The following is a 20,976-nucleotide window of genomic DNA, read 5'->3' as shown; positions in this document are numbered from 1 at the left end:
AATGTTTTTTATTTTAGCTTCTTCATTTTATCTGATTGTTTGTGGCCTAGTTCCCTTAACAAACTGAATTTCTTCCTCTTATGAGAAACTATTACAGCTGAATTTTTACTGTATCACAATTTTGTTCACTATTAACATGGTCTAGGATTTCTAGGCATTAGGTAAGTCAAGTATGTCTAAAGATACACGTTTATCACAATTCACATTTATGTGCTGATATCTAGACATTTATATGCCTTTGATTTAATATAAGAACCTAATAACATTTTATAGAGTAGAGAAAAAGATTTTCAGGTAAATCAAAACCCAAAGTTATAATATTCAGTATATTTGATACTCAATATGCTGTTTTTTCCTTTTCCACAAATTTTAATAAACATTAACCAAAAATTTCCTATAAGCTCAAAAGGTTTGCTACTTGTTTTCTTAAGGATGTTTCCAGAAATTTGTAAGTCCATTAAAAAAAAAAGATTTTATTTATTTATTCATGACAGACACAGAGACACAGGCAGAGGGAGAAGCAGGCTCCCTACGGGGAGAGCTCACTGTGGGACTCAATCCCAGGACCCTGGGATCACGACCTGAGCCAAAGGCAGATACTCAGCCACTGAACCCCTCAGGTGCTCCAACTTGTAAGCCCATTAACCAAAGACATAAAACCACTATTATAACATTGTAATTGCATTATATTACTTATACCATCACAAAACTGACTTATATACCAAAGCAGGTAGACTGCCTTAAAATATTCTACATATTATAGTTATGTTAAAAAATGTTTTAAGTCTGTTTTCAACCTCATACTATGGTTGAAAGAGATACATAAGTAGCCTTAAATTTGCTTTGAAATAATACAAAATAAATACAAAGTAGGGAAATTAGTGGAGGTATATATATGAAATTAGTGGAGGTATATATATGAATAAGACTGATAACGTGTTGAAGTTTTTTTCTTGTTTGTTTTTGTGAGTGTTGAAGTTTTTAAAGCTGACTAATGAATAAGTAGGGGTTCATTGTAGCATTCTCTCTAAATGTGTTTGGAAATTTTCCTTAATAAAAATGTTATTGTCTGTAATAGAGAAAATAAAGCTCCAAGTGGCTGGATTTCTGGTTCACAACAATTATTAATGCAAATGAAAAAATTATAATGAACATTAAAAGAAAGGTATACACAATAGTTTGAAACAATAGGTAAAAACAATTTTATAACTTACAAGCTTACTATCTTAGTTTTTTATAAACATGCCTGTTAAGTATGAATAACATTCATACTCACTCCAAAGTACACTTTATGAGGATGATGTTAAGATAAGCGTAATAAGGGATCCCTGGGTGGCGCAGCGGTTTAGCGCCTGCCTTTGGCCCAGGGCGCGATCCTGGAGACCCGGGATCAAATCCCACATCGGGCTCCCGGTGCATGGAGCCTGCTTCTCCCTCTGCCTGTGTCTCTGCCTCTCTCTCTCTCTCTGTGACTATCATAAATAAATAAAAAAATTAAAAAAAAAAAAAAAAAAAAAAGATAAGCGTAATAAGGTGCACAATAGATCAGGGTTAATTAGCTGATATACCAGATTAGGTTTTAATAGCAAGTCTGAAACCATCATGTCCTATGCTATATCAAAACAATTTATAAGTTTTAGAAGCAACTAACATTAGCATGTTAGGAAGGATCAGATTGAAACCAAACTTGTTCTTGTTTAAAAAAAACACAGGGATTCCTGGGTGGCTCAGTGGTTTAGCGCCTGCCTTCGGCCCAGGGCATGATCCTGGAGTCCCTGGATGGAGTCCCACATTGGGCTTCCTGCATGGAGCCTGCCCCCCCCCCCCTCTCTCTCTCTCTCTCTCTGTCTCATGAATAAATAAAATATATTTTTTTAAAAAACCCACAAAGATATTAACCAATGACAAAACACCATTGCTGGTTTTGTTTTTTGTATAGCCACAGTTTTTTTTTTTAAGATTTTATTTATTTATTCGAGAGAGAGAGAGAGAGAGAGAGAGAGAGAGAGAGAGGCAGAGACACAGGCAGAGGGAGAAGCAGGCTCCATGCAGGGAGCCCAATGCAGAACTCGATCCCGAGACTCCAGGATCATGCCCTGGGCCTAAGGCAGGCGTTAAACCGCTGAGCCACCCAGGGATCCCCTATAGTCACAGTACTATTTAAATCCTATCCTTCCAAATCATTCACACTTTTATTTTGGGATTATTCCACTAGACTCTTTGTGGCTCTGGGCAAATCAAACTTTGACTTAGTCTAATGTCTATAAAAGTGAGAATACCACCAGTAATACTCATTTTCCAGTTTGTTCAATATGAGAGATGTTTTAAAATGTTAAGCCATCTAATTTAAGCAGACCCAAGCAAAAGTATTTTAGGCTTATCCACATTTTTGTATTTGTCATGCTTCACTAGGTCAGACAAATCTGGTCTCAAGTTATTTAAATAGGATCAGTGATCACATAGTGATGAGAATGATGAAGTCATATGAAAATTTCATTATTTTATGCTTAGTTATACCCCATAAGGGCCTACAGGCCTACCTCTTGTCCTACCGTAGGACAAGCTACATGGTCAGGATCCCTAAGGGACCTTAAACTTATGGAGGCCAAATTTAAATTCTGAAGAGGAGCTAACAAGTCAAAGCAAAATATATGTCAGCATTAAATATATTTGTTTTAAAAAAAGATTTATTGATTTTAGAGGGAGAGTGTGTGTGTGCACAAGTGGGAGGAGGAGCAGAGGGAGGGAGAGACTCTTCAAGCAGTCTCCCTACTGAACACAGAGCCCTACGTGGGGCTGGATCTCAGGACCTGAGCTGAAAAACAAGAGTTGGAAAGTTAACTAACTAAGCCATTCAGGTGCCCCAGAGTCAAATATTCTTTAGAAAATCATTATTTTTTTTTAATTTTTATTTATTTATGATAGAGAGAGAGAGGCAGAGACACAGGCAGAGGGAGAAGCAGGCTCCATGCACCGGGAGCCCGACGTGGGATTCAATCCCGGGTCTCCAGGATCACGCCCTGGGCCAAAGGCAGGCGCCAAACCGCTGCACCACCCAGGGATCCCGAAAATCATTATTTATTGAAGTTATTATATGATGGGTACATGGCAGAAAAAAAATCCAACTGCTCAAGGTAGACTGTCAAGAAACAGCCAAGTTAATGAAGATGGACCAACAATAAACAAGAACAGAGAAATGTTTAATATCAAGTATGGATGAGTGCTATGAAGAAACCTCAAGAAGAGCATTAGGCGGGGCAGCCCGGGTGGCCCAGCGGTTTAGCGCCTGCCTTCCGCCCAGGGCCTGATCCTGGAGACCTGGGATGGAGTCTCATGTCAGGCTCCTTGCAGGGAGCCTGTTTCTGCCTCTGCCTGTGTCTCTGCCTCTCCCTCTCCCTCTGTCTCTGTCTCTCATGAATGAATAAACAAAATCTTTAAAAAAAAAAAAAAAGAGCATTAGGCTACACAGTGATGGGGGAGGTGCATACTCCATTAAGGATAGTAAGGAAGGACCTCTCTAACAATGCAACATTTTAAACTGAATTAAGTGACAGAGAAAGCCATGTAGATTATCAGAGGGAAGAGTGGTCCCTAGCAGAGGAAATAGCCCAAAGACCCCAAGATAATAGCATTCCTACGGTGGCTGTTCAAGGAACAATGAAAAATGTGTGTTTCATTCAGAGATAAGAGACTGAGGCCAAGGGAGAATCTGTGGTCATGTTCTACAAAAAAATGAAAGGAAAACAAGCCGTGTCCTCCCATTTACTCTTCATATTATGCAATATGTCCACACATATTAGCATAGAGCTAGCACATCGACTAACAAATGCTTACTATTGACCAAACGAAAAGAGAATTGATTGCAATTGCCAAGGCCTGGACTAGAAAGGCCTAGCTAGACAGGCCTGAGTAAAAATTAGGAAACTGACCATAGCAGCCCCTAAAGCAAAGTCATCTAGCATGGTGCTAAAATTGAAAACAGCAGAAGTAACAACAAAGGATAAACATGTAACAAAGAAATAAGATTTTTTGGTAAGCGAATTTAGCAAAGTAGGTAATTCTTTAAGAACAAAATCTGTAGTCTCATTTGAATTAGTGGCCGAAAAACAAAACAAAAAGTCTTTTATTGGAGTACCTGCTTCTCACTGTGAAATATTTCTTCTTTTCAAAAGATTACCGCCTTCAAGTCTTTGTTCACATATCACTATTTTGATTAGCCTGTCTAGTCCAAATTATTTAATCTGCACTATCCCCCAATCCACCTTCCATTCCTCCTTACCCTGTTTTCTTTTTCTCCTATCACCTCCAAATATACTAAATAATTTAGTTATGTTTATGATTTGTTATCTGTCCCATTCCACATACCTCAGCATAAATTACAGGACATGGATTTTGGTTTTGTTCACTGATGTACCCCAAGCTCACAAATATTTAATATATGAGAAGTGCTTGGTAAACATCTCTGAAATTCCCATACCTATGGCAACCATCCAATCTGATATAAACTCATATATCCAAATTTCTTCAAAAACTTTTCATGAGGGACACCTGGGTGGGTCAGTAATTGAGAGTCTGCCTTTGGCTCAGGGCATGATCCTGGAGTTCTGGGATCAAGTTCCACATCAGGCTCCCTATGGGGAGCCTGCTTCTCCCTCTGCCTGTGTCTCTTGGTGAGAATTTAGAGGCCCAGGGTCCCCAGCTTCATCTGTCTTCCCACACCTCCTCATCCCAATTTACAGGATCTCAATGCCCTCACTTTAGCAGTAGACACCCTGTGAGGCAGAGTGTTCAGCTTGCGTTATAATTCAGCCAGTCACAGGATGAGATTCTGCACTGATTTTCAGCAGTTTCAGCCCAGTGGCTACAGGAGGTAAGGCTCTCCTTCGGGACTACCTAGAAGCTCTTAGATCATTTACTCTGCCCTAGACCTGGGAATTCAAATCCCTGAGCTCATCCCCTTTTTTCACCACTTTGTCCAGCAACATTAGGAACAACCAACGTCATAATACTCATTAGTTTTCCAAAAATGTTTGAAAGTATCGTATATAGTCATTTAGCTTTTTGCTGCTTACAAGGAGTATCCAGTGCAGATGTTTTGCATACCTCTATAAGTTCATGCCATGGACTATCAGTGCTCTATTTCTGGAGTCATCACATATTTAAATCTAATCAAATTACAGAACCAGTTGCAGAAACCCCAGGACCATTTCAGAAAACTCATCCTTAAAATTCTGCTCCTATGGAACCACTCTTGATACCAAAATTTGTATTGGTCAGTGTTCTCCAGAGAAATGGAACCATCTGTCTTCCGTATATGTGCATGTATACAAACACACATATAAATGGAATTTTAGATATATATAATGGAAGTTTATCGTGAGGAATTTGTTTGTGCAGTTATGGAGGCTGAGAAGCCTTATGATCTGCTGTTTGCAGTCTGAAGAGCCAGGAAAACTGGTGGTATAATTCAGTCTGAGTCATGAGGCCTGGGAACCAGGGGAGCCCATGGTGTAAATCTCACTTCAGGGGCGGGAGGAAATGAATGTCCCAGCTCAAGCATGTGAGGTAGGGAAATAGGCACAAATTCCTCCTTCTCTCACCTTTTATTGTATTTAGGCTCTCCATGGATTAGATGATGCCCATTCACATTGGGAAGGGCCACCTACTTTACTGAGTCCACTGATTCAAAAGCAGATCTCACCCAGAAATAGTCTTTTTTTTTTTTTAAAGATTTTATTTATTTATGAGAGACATATGAGAGACTCCCCTATGGGGAGCCTGATGCGGGGCTTGACCCCAGGACCCCCCAGGACCCCGGGATTATGCCCTGAGCCAAAGGCAGACGCTGAACTGCTGAGTTACCCAGTCTTCTTTACTAATGGAAGAGGTTTCCCCACCCCCAGTGGAAGCATCCTTTCTACCTCCATATGAAATAACTAGCCCTGCAATACCTGATGAAAGAGTGATGGCTTCCCACTGAGGCACAAGCTATGTAAAGACATTGCTGATTTTCGCTAGAACCCACTTATATCTTCTAGATCTATCACTAGGCTCAAGTCCCAGCAGCCCCTAAAGGTGAGGTACAAGGTGTTAGGTCCATGACAAAGCGTGTTACAGTCAAAAAGAACTACCTGAATTTCTATTTTATACAGACATAAATCTGAGGACCATGAATGTGGGAATGGGTGTGTGTGTGGATCTGATGGTGGAAGAAACATAGTTTGATCAGGCCAAATTTATTGACATGGGCTCACTAAGCAGAGGTTCTGCATTTATTTAATGCTGCAGTTTAGGAGGTTAGAAAAGGCTCTGGCAGTTTGGTTGGCTAGTTGAAAAACGGACTAAGGGATGCCTGGGTGGCTCAGTGGTTGAGTGTGTCTGCCCTTGGCCCAGGGCGTGATCCTGGAGACCCGGGATTGAGTCCCACATCGGGCTCCCTGCAGGGAGCCTGCTTCTCCTTCTGCCTGTGTCTCTGCCTCTTTCTGTCTCTCTCATGAATAAATAAATAAAATCTTAAAAAAAAAAAAAAGAAAAAGAAAAATGGACTAAAAAGTGGCCACCATAAGTGAACCGGAAATGCCAACATGCCTTGGTTTAATGCAGAGGAAGGGCTTCAAAGGCTTATGGAAATTAGAATGTTCCAGTAGATTTGTCAAGATGTACTGCTGGGAAGGTCCAGAACACATGCCTTTCACCAATACTGTGAGGAGTAAATAAATTTGTGAAGGGAGTCCTATTATCTTTGAAGAGCTCTACGACCACCCTTCTCTGAGGACCAAATCTCATCACAAAAACTGCACCAATTAATTGGGAAACCTAAATACATGAGAATCATTAGACTCCAGGATGGCTGGGGCCAAAAGTCACTCAATCACCAAAGGCAAGGTAGACATGGTTACTGTAATGGAAAGCAGAGTCAAAGCAGAAATCAGAACAGTCTGAATCACGTAGACCTATATTTTTGATTACGGTGTTCTTGAAAGTGAGATAGAAAGACTACCAAATTCTTAATCTGTAGAAGTACAAAATTTCTAGGTCAAGTGAACAAAAGCCTAATTCAAATAATAAAAACAGCCCTTAAGTCAATTCCCAGACATGGGTCAGACTGCAAACTCAGTACCCTTTGAATAAAGGGGAGGCCAGGTCTCCTTGAGGGAGAACCACGGTACATTATTGAAAATGTACACTGTTAATCCTTCTCCCCACGTTCCCCAAAGGGACCTATGTATATGGCATTTTACCAAGGTAACTGTACATCACAGAAAAGGAAATAACGTCAGACCTTTCAGGAACTCCTGGATGTGGGCTATAATCTGACACTAATTTCAGGAGATCCAAAAGATCACTGTAGCCCACTAGTCAAGAGTAGGGGCTTATGGAGGTTAGGCTCAAGTCCATCTCATGGTGGACCCAGTAGGTCCTTGAACCTATTTTATGGTTATCTCCCTAATTTGAGAAGGCATAATTGGAATGACAAAAATAGCAGCTCAGAGAATCCCTATGCTAATTCCCTGACCTGTGGAGTGAGGGTTTTTGTGGAAGGTAAGCCCAAGTGGACATCATTAGAACTTCCCCTACCTCAAAATATATTAAACCCAAAGCAATACCAAATCCCTAGAGGGACTGCAGAAATTGGTCCTTGCCACTCATCTCTATTTGGCCTATGCAGAAGATGGAAGGGTCTTGGAAAATGACCGCAGATTACTGTATATTTAACTAGGTGGCGAATCCAACTGTAGCTTCTATAGCAGATGTGGTTTCACTGTTTGAACAAATTATAACACATTCCCTAGTACCTGGTATGTAGCTATAGCTATAGATCTGGCAAATTCCTTTTTCTCCATACCTGCCCATAAACACTTTGCTTTCAGCAGGCAACGCCAGCGATACACCTTACTGTCTTATCTTACCTCAGGGTTGTGTTAACTCTCTACCCCTATGTCATAATTGAGTTCAGAGATCTTGATCACCCTTCTCTTCCACAGGGTATCACCCTGGCCTATTACACCGATTATATTAATGCTGCTTGGACATAATGAGCAAGAAGTAGTACCTACTCCAGACTTACCGGTAGGACATTTGCATATCACAGCGTGGGAAATAAATCAGACTAAAATTCAGGGACATTCTACTTCACTGAAAATCTAGGGGTCCAGTGGTATACAATATGTTAGGATATCCTTACTAAAGTGAGGGATAGGTAGATTGTTATCTCTGGCCTTCATACAATCAAGAAAGATGCATAAGACACATCTTTTGGAGTCTGGAGGCAACATATTTTCATTACTCTGGCCCATTTACTGAGTGACCCAAAACTGTTTTGAGTGACAAGAAAGGCTGTAGCCCCACATCAGGCTTCCTGCCCTATGGGGAGCCTGCTTCTTCTTCTCCCTTTGCCTGCCTTGCTTCCTGCTTGTGCTTGTTCTTTCTCTGTCAAATAAATAAATAAAATCTTTTAAAAATTAAATTAAAAACAAAAAAACAAAGGCTGTATAACAGGTCCAGGCTGCTGTGCCAGTTTTTCTGCCATTTGGGCCATAATGATCCAACAGACCCATCGGTCATTAAGGTGTCAGTAACAGGGGTGCCTGGGTGGCTCGGTGGTTGAGCACCTGCCTTTGGTTCAGGTTGTGATCCTGGGGTCCTGGGATCCAGTCTCTCATCAGGCCGCTTCTGCTAGACAAGGGACACACAGGGAACCTGCTTCTCTCTCTGCCTGTGTCTCTGCCTCTGTGTGTCTCTCATGAATGAATAAATAACATCTTAAAAAAAATTGTCAGTAACAGATAGGGATGCTGTTCAGAGCTTCTGGCTGGCCTCTGTAGGTGAATTACAACCACAGACCTTTAGGATTTGGAGCAAGACCCTGCCATCATCTACAGATAACTACACTCTTTGAAAAACCACTCTTGACCTGTTACTAGGCCTCAAGAGAAACCGAACGTTTAACCATGGGCCCCAAAGTAATCACAGGACCCAGGATACCCATCATGAACTAGGTATTCTCTGATCCACCAAGCCATGCTGGGCATGCACAGCAAATTCCGTCATCAAATGGAAGTGGCATATACATGACTGGACCCAAGCGGGCCTTGAAGGCACAAGTTACATTAAGAAACGGCCCAGGGGTGCCTGGCTAGGTCAGTGTGTAAACCATGCTACTCTTGATCTCAGGGTTGTAGGTTCAAACCCCACGTTGTGTGTAGAGATTACTTAAAAATAAAACCTTGGGCAGCCTGGGTGGCTCAGCATTTTAGCACCAACTTCACCCCAGGGTGTGATCCTGGAGACCCGGGATCAAGTCCCACGTCGGGCTCCCTGCATGGAGCCTGCTTCTCCCTCTGCCTGTGTCTCTGCCTGTGTCTCTGCCTCTCTGTCTCATGAATAAATACAATCTTTAAAAACTAAAATAAAATAAAATATTTTTAAAAAGTGTCCTATATGCCCATGGTCCCCATTCCTGCACTACAGCCTTCTTTCTCCCAGGCTGTATCTTTGTTAAGTACCCTTACAATCAGTTGACAGAGGAAGAAAAGTCTGTCACTTATAAACTGGGCCCAGTTTGTAAGTAGTCCAAGATATTTAAGCACCACCTAAGGTAGACAGCTACAGTAGTTACAGTCCCTCTCTGGGATATCTCTGAAGAATAGTGGTAATGGGAAATCCTCCCCATGGGCAGAAAACGACATACCTGGATATCCATTTTGCTTGAAAAGAGAAATGGCCAGATGAGCAATTATATACTGATTCATGTGCTGTGGCCAATGGTGTGGCTGGATGGCCAGGGGCTTGGAAGGAACATAATTGGAAAATGGGTGACAAAGAATGCTATATGGATATATGCCTGAATGGGCAAAAAAACCTGAAGGTATTTGTTTTCTATGTGTATGCTTACCAAAGGGGGACCTCAGCAGAGAATTTTAATCAAGTGGATAGAATGACCTGGTCTGTGGATACCAGAGAGCCTCCTTTCCCAGCTACCCCTAATGAACAAAGTGGCCATGGTGGCAGGGATGGATGTCATGCAGAGGCTCGAAGGCTGATGTGGTTATGGCCACTTCTAAGTACCCAAACTGCCAGCAAAAGATACCTACACAGAGCCCCTGAAATGGCACCATTTTCCAGGGTGATCAGACAACTACCTGGTAAGAGACTGACTACACCGAACAACTTCCATCATGGAAGGAGCAACACTTTGTTCCTACTTGAATAGATACTCTGGATATGGATTTTCTTTTCTGTTTTCAGTGATTCTGCCAAAACTATTATCTGTGGACTTAGGGAATGCCAATACCTGATCCACCATTACGGTATTCCTACCACAGCATTGCTTCTGATTAAGAAATTCACTTCACAGCAAAAGTAGTGCAACAGTGAGCCCATTCTTATGAAGTTCACTGGTCTTACCATGTTCCCCATCAACTGAAGCAGCTGGCTTCACAGAATGGTGGAATAGCCCTTTGAAGACTTCTTTAGTACCAGCTAGGTGGCAATACCTTAAGAACTGGGGCAAGGTTCTCCAGAAGGCTGTATATGCTCTGAATCAGCATCCTGTTGCCTAGTACTCTTTCTCTGATACCTAGGATTCATGCGCACAGGAGTCAAGGGGTAGACTGGGAGTGTCACCACTCATTAACATCCCTAGTGAACCACTAGCCAAATTTTTACTTCCTGTTTCAGTGACTTTATGCTCTGCTGGCCTAGAGGTCTAATGTCTAGCAGGAGGAAGGCTTCAACAGAAGATCCAATAATGATTCTATTGGACGGGAAGTTAAGATTTCCATTTGGCCACTGTGAGCTGCTCATGGTACTGAACCAACAGGTAAAGAAAGTAGTTACAGTGTTGGATGGGGTGAATGATCCTATCAAGAGGAAACTGAAATACTCCACAATGGAAATAATGATGAGTAGGTCTAAAATATAGGAGGTCCCTTAAGGAGACGCTCCAGTATGATTAAAGTCAATGGAAAACCACAACAACTAAATCCAAGCAGGACTAGTAATGATACAGACCTTTAGAAGTGAAGGATGGGGATCCCTGGGTGGCGCAACGGTTTGGCGCCTGCCTTTGGCCCAGGGCGCGATCCTGGAGACCCGGGATCGAATCCCACATCAGGCTCCCGGTGCATGGAGCCTGCTTCTCCCTCTGCCTATGTCTCTGCCTCTCTCTGTGACTATCATAAATAAATAAATAAATAAACAAACAAACAAATAAATAAATAAATAAAGAAGTGAAGGATGGATGGGTCACCCCACCAGATAAAGAACCACAACCAGCTGAGATACTTGCTGAAGACAAGAGAATGGGTAGTGGAAGAGGCTGTTATAATACCAGCTATAAGCATGTAACCAGTTAAAGAAACAAGGACTGTAACTGTCATGAGTATTTCCTCCTTATTTTGCTTATGTTTTTGTGCATCTGTGTGTGTATATCTTTCCTCTGATATCCTTATCATATAAGGTGTAACTGATTTTCTATCATAATATAGTATAGTATCACTAATTTTACAACATAGTATTTAAGTTACGGAAATTAAGAAGAGTAAACATCATCCAAGGCCTTAATCTGCTCTCCCGGGGAAGGGATTAGCATGTTTTCAGTTGTATACAGATAGTTAAATCATGTTAGAAGAAATTATGATCTTATCTTTATTTAGAGATTAAGTACAGTTTAAAGTGATTCCCATAGGTATAAGGGCACCTAGGTGGTACAGTCAGTTGAGAACCAACATTTGGTTTTGGCTCAGGTCATGATATTAGTTAGGGTTGTGAGATAGAACTCAGCATGGGGCTCCATGCTCAGCAGAGTCTGCTTAAGGCTCTCTCTCCCTCTGCCCTTCCCCCCACCATCTCCCTAAAATAAATACTTTTTTTTTTTTTTTAAATAAAGAGATGCCTACAGGTATAAAGTTAATAAGGGGTGGATGTGTCTGATGGTTCATTTTATTTGTCACTTTCACTGTCCACAGGATACCCAGATTAAGCACTGTTTCTGTCTCCTTTTCCCCAGAAGGAATCTGCCCCGTTTCCTGCCTCACTGTTTGAGCTGGGACACCTCATCTCATTTTTCTCCTGCCCTCAGATTTGTATCATAGGTTCCCCTGGTTCTCAGGCCTTAGGAAAATAATCTTATTATAACACGTTTTTGCTCATAATTATTATCATCATTATCCTTCCCCAAAGCCTTTCAAAGCTTCCTATTCAGATGTAGAGGCTATATCCAAAGGCCTGTCATCAAAGTCCTCTAAAACCTAGCATGAACACACTGTAGTAAAGTGTTACCCTGGTGACCTCCCCAATGAAACACACCTTTGTACGGTCTCTCCCCCGTAACTTTGCACTGGTCTCAGGACTGCTTTGACCAGTAGCCTGTGGCAGAAGAGAGGCCATGCCAGTTCAAAGATCAGCCCTTAACTGGCCTAGCAGGGGTCACTCCCTCCCTCCTTGTAACACTTGCTCTTGGAAGCCCCCTCTTCATGCTAATCCTCTATTCCACTCATGCAGCATGAACAATAATTCAGATCAGTTGTATGCAATACATCTAACAAAGGCTTTCACGATCTCCTTGAACTTTACCTAATTTTTCCTTCTAAGTCTTCCAAGTATTTTCGTAACTCTTAAAAAGAAACAAATATTCTCCCTAGTAGTACCATCATTTAATTAATTTGCTGAATAATTAAACAGGTACTTACAATGTGCCAGACATTGCTCTATGTGCTGACAATAAGGCTAATATTCTATATACTATCCTATATACTACAGACATGGATATCATTCTAAAACACTTTTCTGGTTACCTCATTTAATTCTCAAGAACTCTAAAAAGTATCCTCATTTAATACAAGGAACCTCAGGCACAAAATGAATAAGAAACATTTTTAACATCATACTGCAAGTGGAGTCAAAATATAACCCCCAAAATTCTGACTTCAGAGTTTATGCTATCAACCACTACTCTAGACTGCCTTCTACACACGTGAATAAGACAGACAAGATCTCTGTTCTCATGGAACATGCATTCTATTCATGGTAGTGGGAAGAGGAAAGAGTAGTTATAAAGGGTATGTATAAATCTACAAAATTACCTCAGAGAATGATAATGCTACGAAGAAAATAATGCTCTATGATATGATGCAGTGATGAGAAGTTACTTTAGTTACTTTAGATGGGGGAGCCAGAGAAGGCCTTTGTGAGGTGGTAACACCCAGAAGACCTGGATGTCCAGAAGAAGTGGCAGAACAAGACTTGTGAAGAGAATACCAAATAAAGAGAACAGCCCATGCAAAATTCCTAGGATACAAATCATTTTAATCTTAGCATGTTTCAGGAACAGACATAATAAAGTCAGTGTAGCTGAAGGATGATAGGTAGAGGAAGTAGAATGATGAGGCTGGAGAATTAGCTGAGGTTCAGATCACATAGTGCTTTGTAGGCCATGATAATAGACTTTGGATTTCCCTGAGTAACATCGGAAGGTTTTTTTGGTTTGCTTTTGTTTTTAAAAATGTTATTTATTTATTCATGAGAGATACAGAGAGAAGCAGAGACACAGGCAGAGGGAGAAGCAGGCTCCCTGTGGAGAGACTGATAAGGGACTTGATCCCAGGACCCCAGGATCGATCACGACCTGAGCTAAAGGCAGATGATCAACCACTGAGCCACCCAAGAGCCCAACACTGGAAAGTTTTAAGCTGGGTAACAACATTACCTGATTTATATTTTGCAATGTTACCTGGCTGTTAACATTTAATAAACTCTAGAAGGGCTAAGATAGAAGCAAGGGAACCAACAGGAAGCAAATGCCATAGTCCATGTGGGAAATTATGGATATGAGGATCAAACCACCAGGATTTACTGAGGCAATGAATATGGGAGGAAAGAAACGAATCACAGATGGCTCCAATCTTTTGGGTCTGCACTACTAAGCAAATAGTGGTATTATTAACTGAAGTCAGGAAAGGTTAAAGGTGGACCAGGTTGGAGGGTTAATGTGATAATCATGTTTGGGACATATTATGTTTGATATATCTATTCAATACCCAAGTGGAGATGATAGGGAGGCAGCTAGCTAGATATGATTATAGAGATATCAATTTGAAAACTGTTTGATATACATAGCAAATTCATCTAGAATGAGTGAGGAGAGAAGGAAAAACGATGGAACTTCAAGCCCTTGGGCACTTCAACATTTAGAAGCCAAGTAGAGGGACGCTTGGGTGGCTCAGCAGTTGAGTGTCTGCCTTCGGCTCAGGGGGTGGTCCTGGGGTCCTGGGATCGAATCCCGTCAGGCTCCCTGCATGAAGCCTGCTTCTCCCTCTGCCTATGTCTCTGCCTGTGTGTGTGTGTGTGTCTAATGAATAAATAAAATCTTTAAAAACAAAACAAAAAAAGCCAAGTAGAGACGTACCAAGTGTTTATCTACCCTGTCACCCCTCTGGATCACAAGTTCTTTGAAACACAAGATTGTGTCTTTTTCATTTTTTGGTGCCCCATAGAAAAGTTAGTTCACTAACAGAAACTCAAAGATGCTCAGTATATTCTAATGAATAAATGTCATTTGATTTCTCAAGCTTTCACTGCAGAAATATAAAACTTGAGGATAAAGGCAACAGCATCTCATATATTGTGGGCACTCAAGTATTTGTTTAATGAATGAAAAAATAATTAGACTAGGTTTTGCTAGATATATTTTAGTATTCATTGTTCCAGAGAGCACAGCAAGGAAAGGGAGAAAGCAAGCAGCAGCCTCCATCTTCACACTTCTAACCAATCATAATCACAAATAATACCTAAACCCTTCATCTTGGTTCCCATTACAGAGTAGAGGGGAGAGATGGAGGAAATGGCAGTAAAGGCTGCGGCATCAAGAAAAGGGATTCCAATTCCCACACTAACTCAAGAGTTCAGGCCTTCATGTCAAAAATATGTATTAAGCACCAACTATATGTCAGGTATCAGAGTAAGTACCAGGTATACAGCAGTAAGCAAAACAATGTCCCTCAAAGCACTTATCCTAAGAGGAAGGTATCTATTATATAAATAGCACATAGGTATAAAATTGAATTTCTAAGAATTATTTAAAAAGTACAGTAAAATGTACCATGAAAACATCCATACCATTGCACAAGACAACATGGGACAGAGCTTGAAAGGCAGTAGGTTTCTGACATGAGATACCTTACAAGTCAGGTTAAGAGGTAGGAAAAGGGGGAGTTATCTAGGTGGAGGTAACAGCATGTATCAAAGTTTTAAGGAAGGAAGGAAAGGAATTTAGAGCGGCCCAAAGAATTTAAAATGGGCGAGTAAATGCAGGGCCATGTACGTCGTATCACAAATTTTTAAAAACTTGACCCTAAGATGCAGAAGTAGCCACACACAGGTTTTAAGCAAAGGAGCAACATGATCAAACTAGTAAATTTATGTTTAAAAAAAAAATCAGTCTGAATTCTATGAGATGTTTCTCATAGAAAAATTGAGGGAAGGAAAGAAAGGGTTCATGATTATTTAGTTTGGAGGATACTGCAGTTATTGTTAAAAAAAAAAAAATGGTGGCTTGGATCAGAGTAGAACAGTGGAAGCAAAAGAAGTAGACAATTGCAAGATACATTTAAGAGAGAAAAACGCCAACAGGGCTTGGTGACATAACCCCCAGGTCCTGACCTGAGCAACAAGATGTACAAAGGTGTGACTTACTGAGACAGGCCTCCCTAGAGAAGTAGAGGTGGAGTAGTAGGTGCAGAGAGCATGAGCTCATCACTAAATGGCTGTCATATACCCAAGTAAAGGCTCAGAGAGGTAGATAGCTAGTTATGTAATTAGGTGATGAGAACAGTTTGGACCTTAGACATATACGTAGGCACCACCAGAGATGATATTTAAAGTCACAGGCATGGATGTAATTATCCTCAAGAGCAAGCACAAGAAATTCTATCAAACCAAAGCACTGAAAAAATAACAATGTGTAGATATCAGAAGAGTAAGAATTAGCTGAGAAAAGCAGTGGGTCAGAAAGGTACAAGGAAACCAGCAAAGCACAATCCTATGGAAGTGAAAGAAAGCACATTTCCATCAGGACAAAAATAGTAAAGAGTGACATGAACACTGAAATAAAGATACTAATGATACTCAGTCAACCATAAAAACTCATTCAATCCATAAGGTAGTCAGACTGCATTGTTAGACTATCTTACTATGAAGCAGTGCAGCATAATTAAACATGCAGGCTCCAGATCCACAAGGTCTAGGTTTAAATCCTAGCTCCCCTACTTAACTAGCTAAGCAGCTGTAAGTATATTATACTTAATTCCACTTTCACTTAGTATATATTTAATGTCTCTGTGCCTTAGTTTCCTCATTCACAAGAGGAAGGTAAAAATAATACCCATCTAAAAGAACTGTTAACACTAAGTGTATGTATGTATATGTATATGCTCATCACTTAAAATAGTGGCAGTACAAATCAGTTCAGTAAATGATAGCTATTATTACTCACAACATCGTTCCTATGGGAAAATACTTTCCGAACAAAAGAAGTTTGTTTGAAATAACCTTTCACTAATTTGGGACTGTCCCTGCTCCCCATAAATTGTGATCTTACAAGGTCTTTTTCCAAAAGCCTTGAGGGGAACTCTAGATTTAAAATTTACTCAAAATGTCCTTAATATGGTAGCTGACCAGGGGTTTTCTGGGTTTTCTGGGTTGTTTTGTTTTGTTTTAGAGAGAGAAATCAAGTGTGGGGTGGGGTGGGGAGGGCAGAGGGAGATAGGCTCTTAAGCAGGATCCATGTCCAGCGTGGAGCCCAACTAAGAATGCCATCTCACGACCCCAAGGATCATGACCTGAGGTGAAATTAAGAGTGGGATGCCTAACTGACTGAGCCACCCAGGTGCCCCAGCAGCTGACCAGTTTTAGAGAAGCTAATCATTTTGTTTCGTTTTGGTTTTTGGAGAGGTACCTATCCTCCTCATTACACATTCATGCTGTGATGAGAAAGAACTTATATATTAGAACATTTAAAAAACTAATAGCAAAAAAAAAAAAAAAGGCTGTTTCAAATAACAAAGTTACAAAAAAAGAAGTCTATTTCAAACAAAGTGTTTTTATTTCGTCACTTTCTAGTGCATATTTGAATACAAGCATATTTATCATTAATAATGAAACAGCCTCTCAATGTTCTGTGTAAGATACCCATTCACAGGTAGAGAAAAGGAAGCAGATCTGCAGCTTCCTGAGGATCATCTTATTATCAAAAATATGCAAAGGTATTACTAGGATCTAAGCTCCACAAAAAGTATTTCCAACTGCATCACGATAGGCAAAGATATGCTCTTTTGGTCCCTAAAACTAACTAAGAACACAAATAAATGGAGACTTGTGGGACCAATTTTTATCCTCAAATTTCCCAGTGACTTAGCAAGTACTAGTTCAGAAATATTTGGAAAACTCTCTGTACGCCCTAAGGTAAAATGTTGGAGTTTCCCTGTAGCAGTTTGCTTTTTAATTGTTAAAACAACAGAAATACCTAATATGTGATGGTGCTGCTATACAAAAAAAAGTATTATTTCAGGGTAATAAGAAATTGTTTACCATGTTCTTTCCCCATGAACTAGTGAAAACACTCCATTTCAGGATCAAGCAAAGACACAAAGTAGGGACATGTCAGTAACAACTGAATGTCATTACCATCTGTTAGCTTCTGAATAGGTTACTGGAAACAAGGTGACAGACAAGCTAATTCTTTATGGATAAGTATCCATATCACATCATCACAACTAGTACTCATTTGCACCTTCAAGAAGAAACTGCCACAAAGGGGAACAAAAACATTCAACTGATATATGAATTATGAAAAAACTTTTTAAAATATTATAAAAAATATGAATAAGCTTCTGAAAATGCAGAATAATACTTAAAGACAGGCCATATTTCAGATTCAGTATTTTCTATATAACTGAAATGAAAGAGGACATCGCACAATTTGAAGAATAAAATGAGGTACAATTAAGAAGTGTGTAGTCCTGTACAGATGGCCTGATCCTAACACAAGATGTTAACAAAGCAAGTTGGTGGGGGAGGGGGAAAGCCTGCATTTTCTATGCTAAAATTTGGTTGACTCCACCCCCAAATACATATTTTTTTTAGGGGGGGCTTAGCATTTAAGAATCAATAACTTCCAAAAACAGAAAATAAATCTCTTTTAGATTATGTGTTCCAAATGAATCTACTTACTGTTTTCAAATGTGTTTGGGAAGTCATTCTTTGTTACTTTGATAAATAACATTTGGAAAATATGACAAGTAGATTTTAGTTTCTTGCCTCAGAAGTATTCTGCTAAAAGAAATAACAGAAATAACTAAGTAGAATTTGTTCCATTTACCTAATAAAACACTTTTTATTTATAACATAAAAAATGCTGCACAAATACCTATCATTATTGTTCACGGAAGAGAAAGTAGTTTTAAATTGTAAGTCATCACACTCAATGCAAAAGCTACTTGAAAAACAACAGTCGAAATAGCATCAAAAAAAATTTTTTTCTTAGCACCAAAAAAAAAAAAAGGAAAAGTGCCAAGCATCTTTCATAAAACTCCTTCAAATGTCTTAATTGCATATAATACAAAGTTATGACTATATCTGAAAAGTTTCAGCAATTATTTAGCTCCAGATTGGCACGTCACATTATTATTCTTTTTTAAAAACCCAGCTCTTTTTAAACAAAGGACCTAAAATTTTCTGAGAAAGCTTGTTTCCCTTTTCTTGAATCAAATTTTTCTCATTCTCTCTCAATCATCCCACGGTACTATTTAAGACAAAGACCAGCTACTCTTCACACATGGTTTTCCAAATCACGAAGGTGGAACTTTGATAAAAACAAAGAAGATAACCTAGAACACCATAATATATAAAGCAAAAAAAAAAAAGTTCACTTCTGTCGTGACAATAGTGAAGAAATCTGATGAGATCATAAAGCCACGAAGCTTCCTGTTGGTAGCTGAGGATGAAGTCATTAGCAACCCAGGATTCCCTGGTCCTTGTAATCAGAGGCTGCACCTACCAGATTCTGCATTGTTTGGCAGAGGTGGCTTTAAAACACCCCGCTCCCGAATCGTCCAAAGCAGACCACGCCTTCCAGTGATCATTCGAATGGACCATTTCACAGTGTGCCACTACTACCCGTTTCCCGAGAGCTTAAATATCCAGTAAGAGTCAACATTTTAGATTCCCTTGGTCATGATGGAGCAAAGATGAACTCTTGAACCCCGCGCTACGTTCAGAAGCCCAGATGGAGAAGCCTGCATGCTTGGGTTCTTCAAAACCTTTATGGCCTTCACTGACCACCCCCCACCCCCACGCCCCGGTCCAATTTCTTCCCAACTCTCAGTCACCCCAAGACACACGAGGCAAAAAAAAAAAAAAAAAAGACTCCTTACTTCCTGCTGTTGCTAAAAGGGGAGGAAACCCAAGAGTAACTTTGAACGCGTGGAAGAGAAATAGCTTAATCTTGGCCACCACTGCAAACATATGTCACCCAGCCCCATCGCAGCTTGCGAGCCCCCCCGGCCCCCCGCCCCAGGGCTCTCCCGCAGCCCAGCCCGCCCCCGGCCCCCCGCCCCGGGGCTCTCCCGCAGCCCAGCCCCCCCCGGGCCCCCCCACTCCGGGCCCCCCGCCCCAGGGATCTCCCGCAGCCCAGCCCCCCCACTCCGGGCCCCCCGCCCCGGGGCGCTCCCGCAGCCCAGCCCCCCCGGGCCCCCCAATCCGGGCCCCCCGCTCCGGGGCTCTCCCGCAGCCCAGCCCTCCCGGGTCCCCCCGTGTCAGGGACGCAGCCTGGCGCCTCTTCCTCCCGCGCCTCCCCCACCCGCACACCGCCGGGGTCCCCGACACCACATTGTCCGCTCCGATACAATGGAATGTCACTGCCCGGGTCTCCTCGGGGCGCCCCGCGGCCCCCCCGCGGCCGGCCCCGGCTCTCCCAGCTCGCCGAGTTCAGGCACCACCCCGAACTTCACCATGTGAGAGCGCCCGGGACCCGCGAGGTGACGGGGACCGCGGCTCCCGCCCAGCCCGGGTCCCGCTCGCTCCCAGCCCGCCCCCCCCGCCGAGCGCGGATCCTGCCCCGGCGCCCCCCAGCCCCTCGGCCCCCCCGAGCCGTCGGCCGCCTCTCCCGGCGCGGGCAGGGGCGGCGGGAGGCGCGCGGGGCTCCCCGCCCGGCCCGGCCCGGCCCCCCGGCGGCGCGGCACCGCGGACGCAGGCCCCGACGCATCCCCGGCCTTTCCTGGCCCGCGACGACCCCGCCGCCCACCCTCCCTACCTGGCCTTGAGGCTGGGGCTGCTGCCGCTGCTGCAGCTGCTGGCGGCCGCGGCCGCGGCTCGGGGTTCGTAGGCCCAGGCGGGGGCGGGGGGGGGCGCGGCGGCGCCGGCGCTGGCGGGGGCGGCGGGGGGCGCGGGCGGCGGCGGCGGCGGGTCGGCGAAGCCGGAGGTCGCGTAGTTCCTGTCCATCGCGGGGGCGGCGGCGGGCGGGCGGCGGGCGGGCGGGCGGCAGCGGGGGCTCCTGCAGGGCCCCGCGCGCGGGGGGCGGGAGGGGCGGGAGGGGCGGGGGAGGAAGAGGAGGAGGCGGCGGCGGCGGAGGGAGCTGCCCCCTCACATGGCCCCGGCGGGCGCGCGGCGGAGGGCGCGCGGGCCGGGGGGCCGGGGGGCCGGGGGCAGCGGGCCGCGGCGAGGCCCCAGGGGCGCGTCAGGGCAGCGGCGGCGGCGGCGTCCGCGGCCGGGACTCGCGACGGCGGCGGCGGCGGCGGCGGCAGCGGCGGCGGCCGCTTCGCCCCATGTTGGTGGATTTCCCAGGATGCACCTCCCGCCCCCTCCGCCCCGCGGCCTCGCCCCGCCTCCCCTCGGCGCCCCGCGCTCGCGGCTCGCGGGCCCCGCGGCCTCCGCCGCCCGGGCCGCCTGGCCGGGGCCTGCGGCTGCGGCCGGCTCCAGGGC

At 43.2% G+C, this 20,976-nt stretch overlaps 1 protein-coding gene across 5 annotated transcripts in view; it reads right to left on the bottom strand.

Moving 5' to 3' along the window:
- The window catches only part of QSER1 (glutamine and serine rich 1), a 73,905-nt gene extending 53,510 nt beyond the window's left edge, over nucleotides 1–20,395 (bottom strand). Inside the window, exons 1-2 of one of the 5 annotated variants that reach the window (XM_077863511.1) lie at nucleotides 19,055–19,321; nucleotides 18,229–18,330 (exon numbers count right to left, since the gene is read on the bottom strand). The gene's annotated coding sequence lies outside the window, so the exon portion shown is untranslated. Of the gene's footprint in view, nucleotides 1–18,228; nucleotides 18,334–19,054; nucleotides 19,322–20,308 lie in introns of those variants that run through there. The other 4 variants (XM_077863515.1, XM_077863513.1, XM_077863514.1 and 1 more) reach the window with 4 other exon arrangements.
- Between the last annotated feature and the right edge of the window lie 581 nt (nucleotides 20,396–20,976).

The sequence above is a fragment of the Canis aureus genome, chromosome 21 (assembly GCF_053574225.1).
Source record: "Canis aureus isolate CA01 chromosome 21, VMU_Caureus_v.1.0, whole genome shotgun sequence".
NCBI lineage: Eukaryota > Metazoa > Chordata > Mammalia > Carnivora > Canidae > Canis > Canis aureus.
This window is presented reverse-complemented; position numbering and strand designations above follow the sequence as displayed.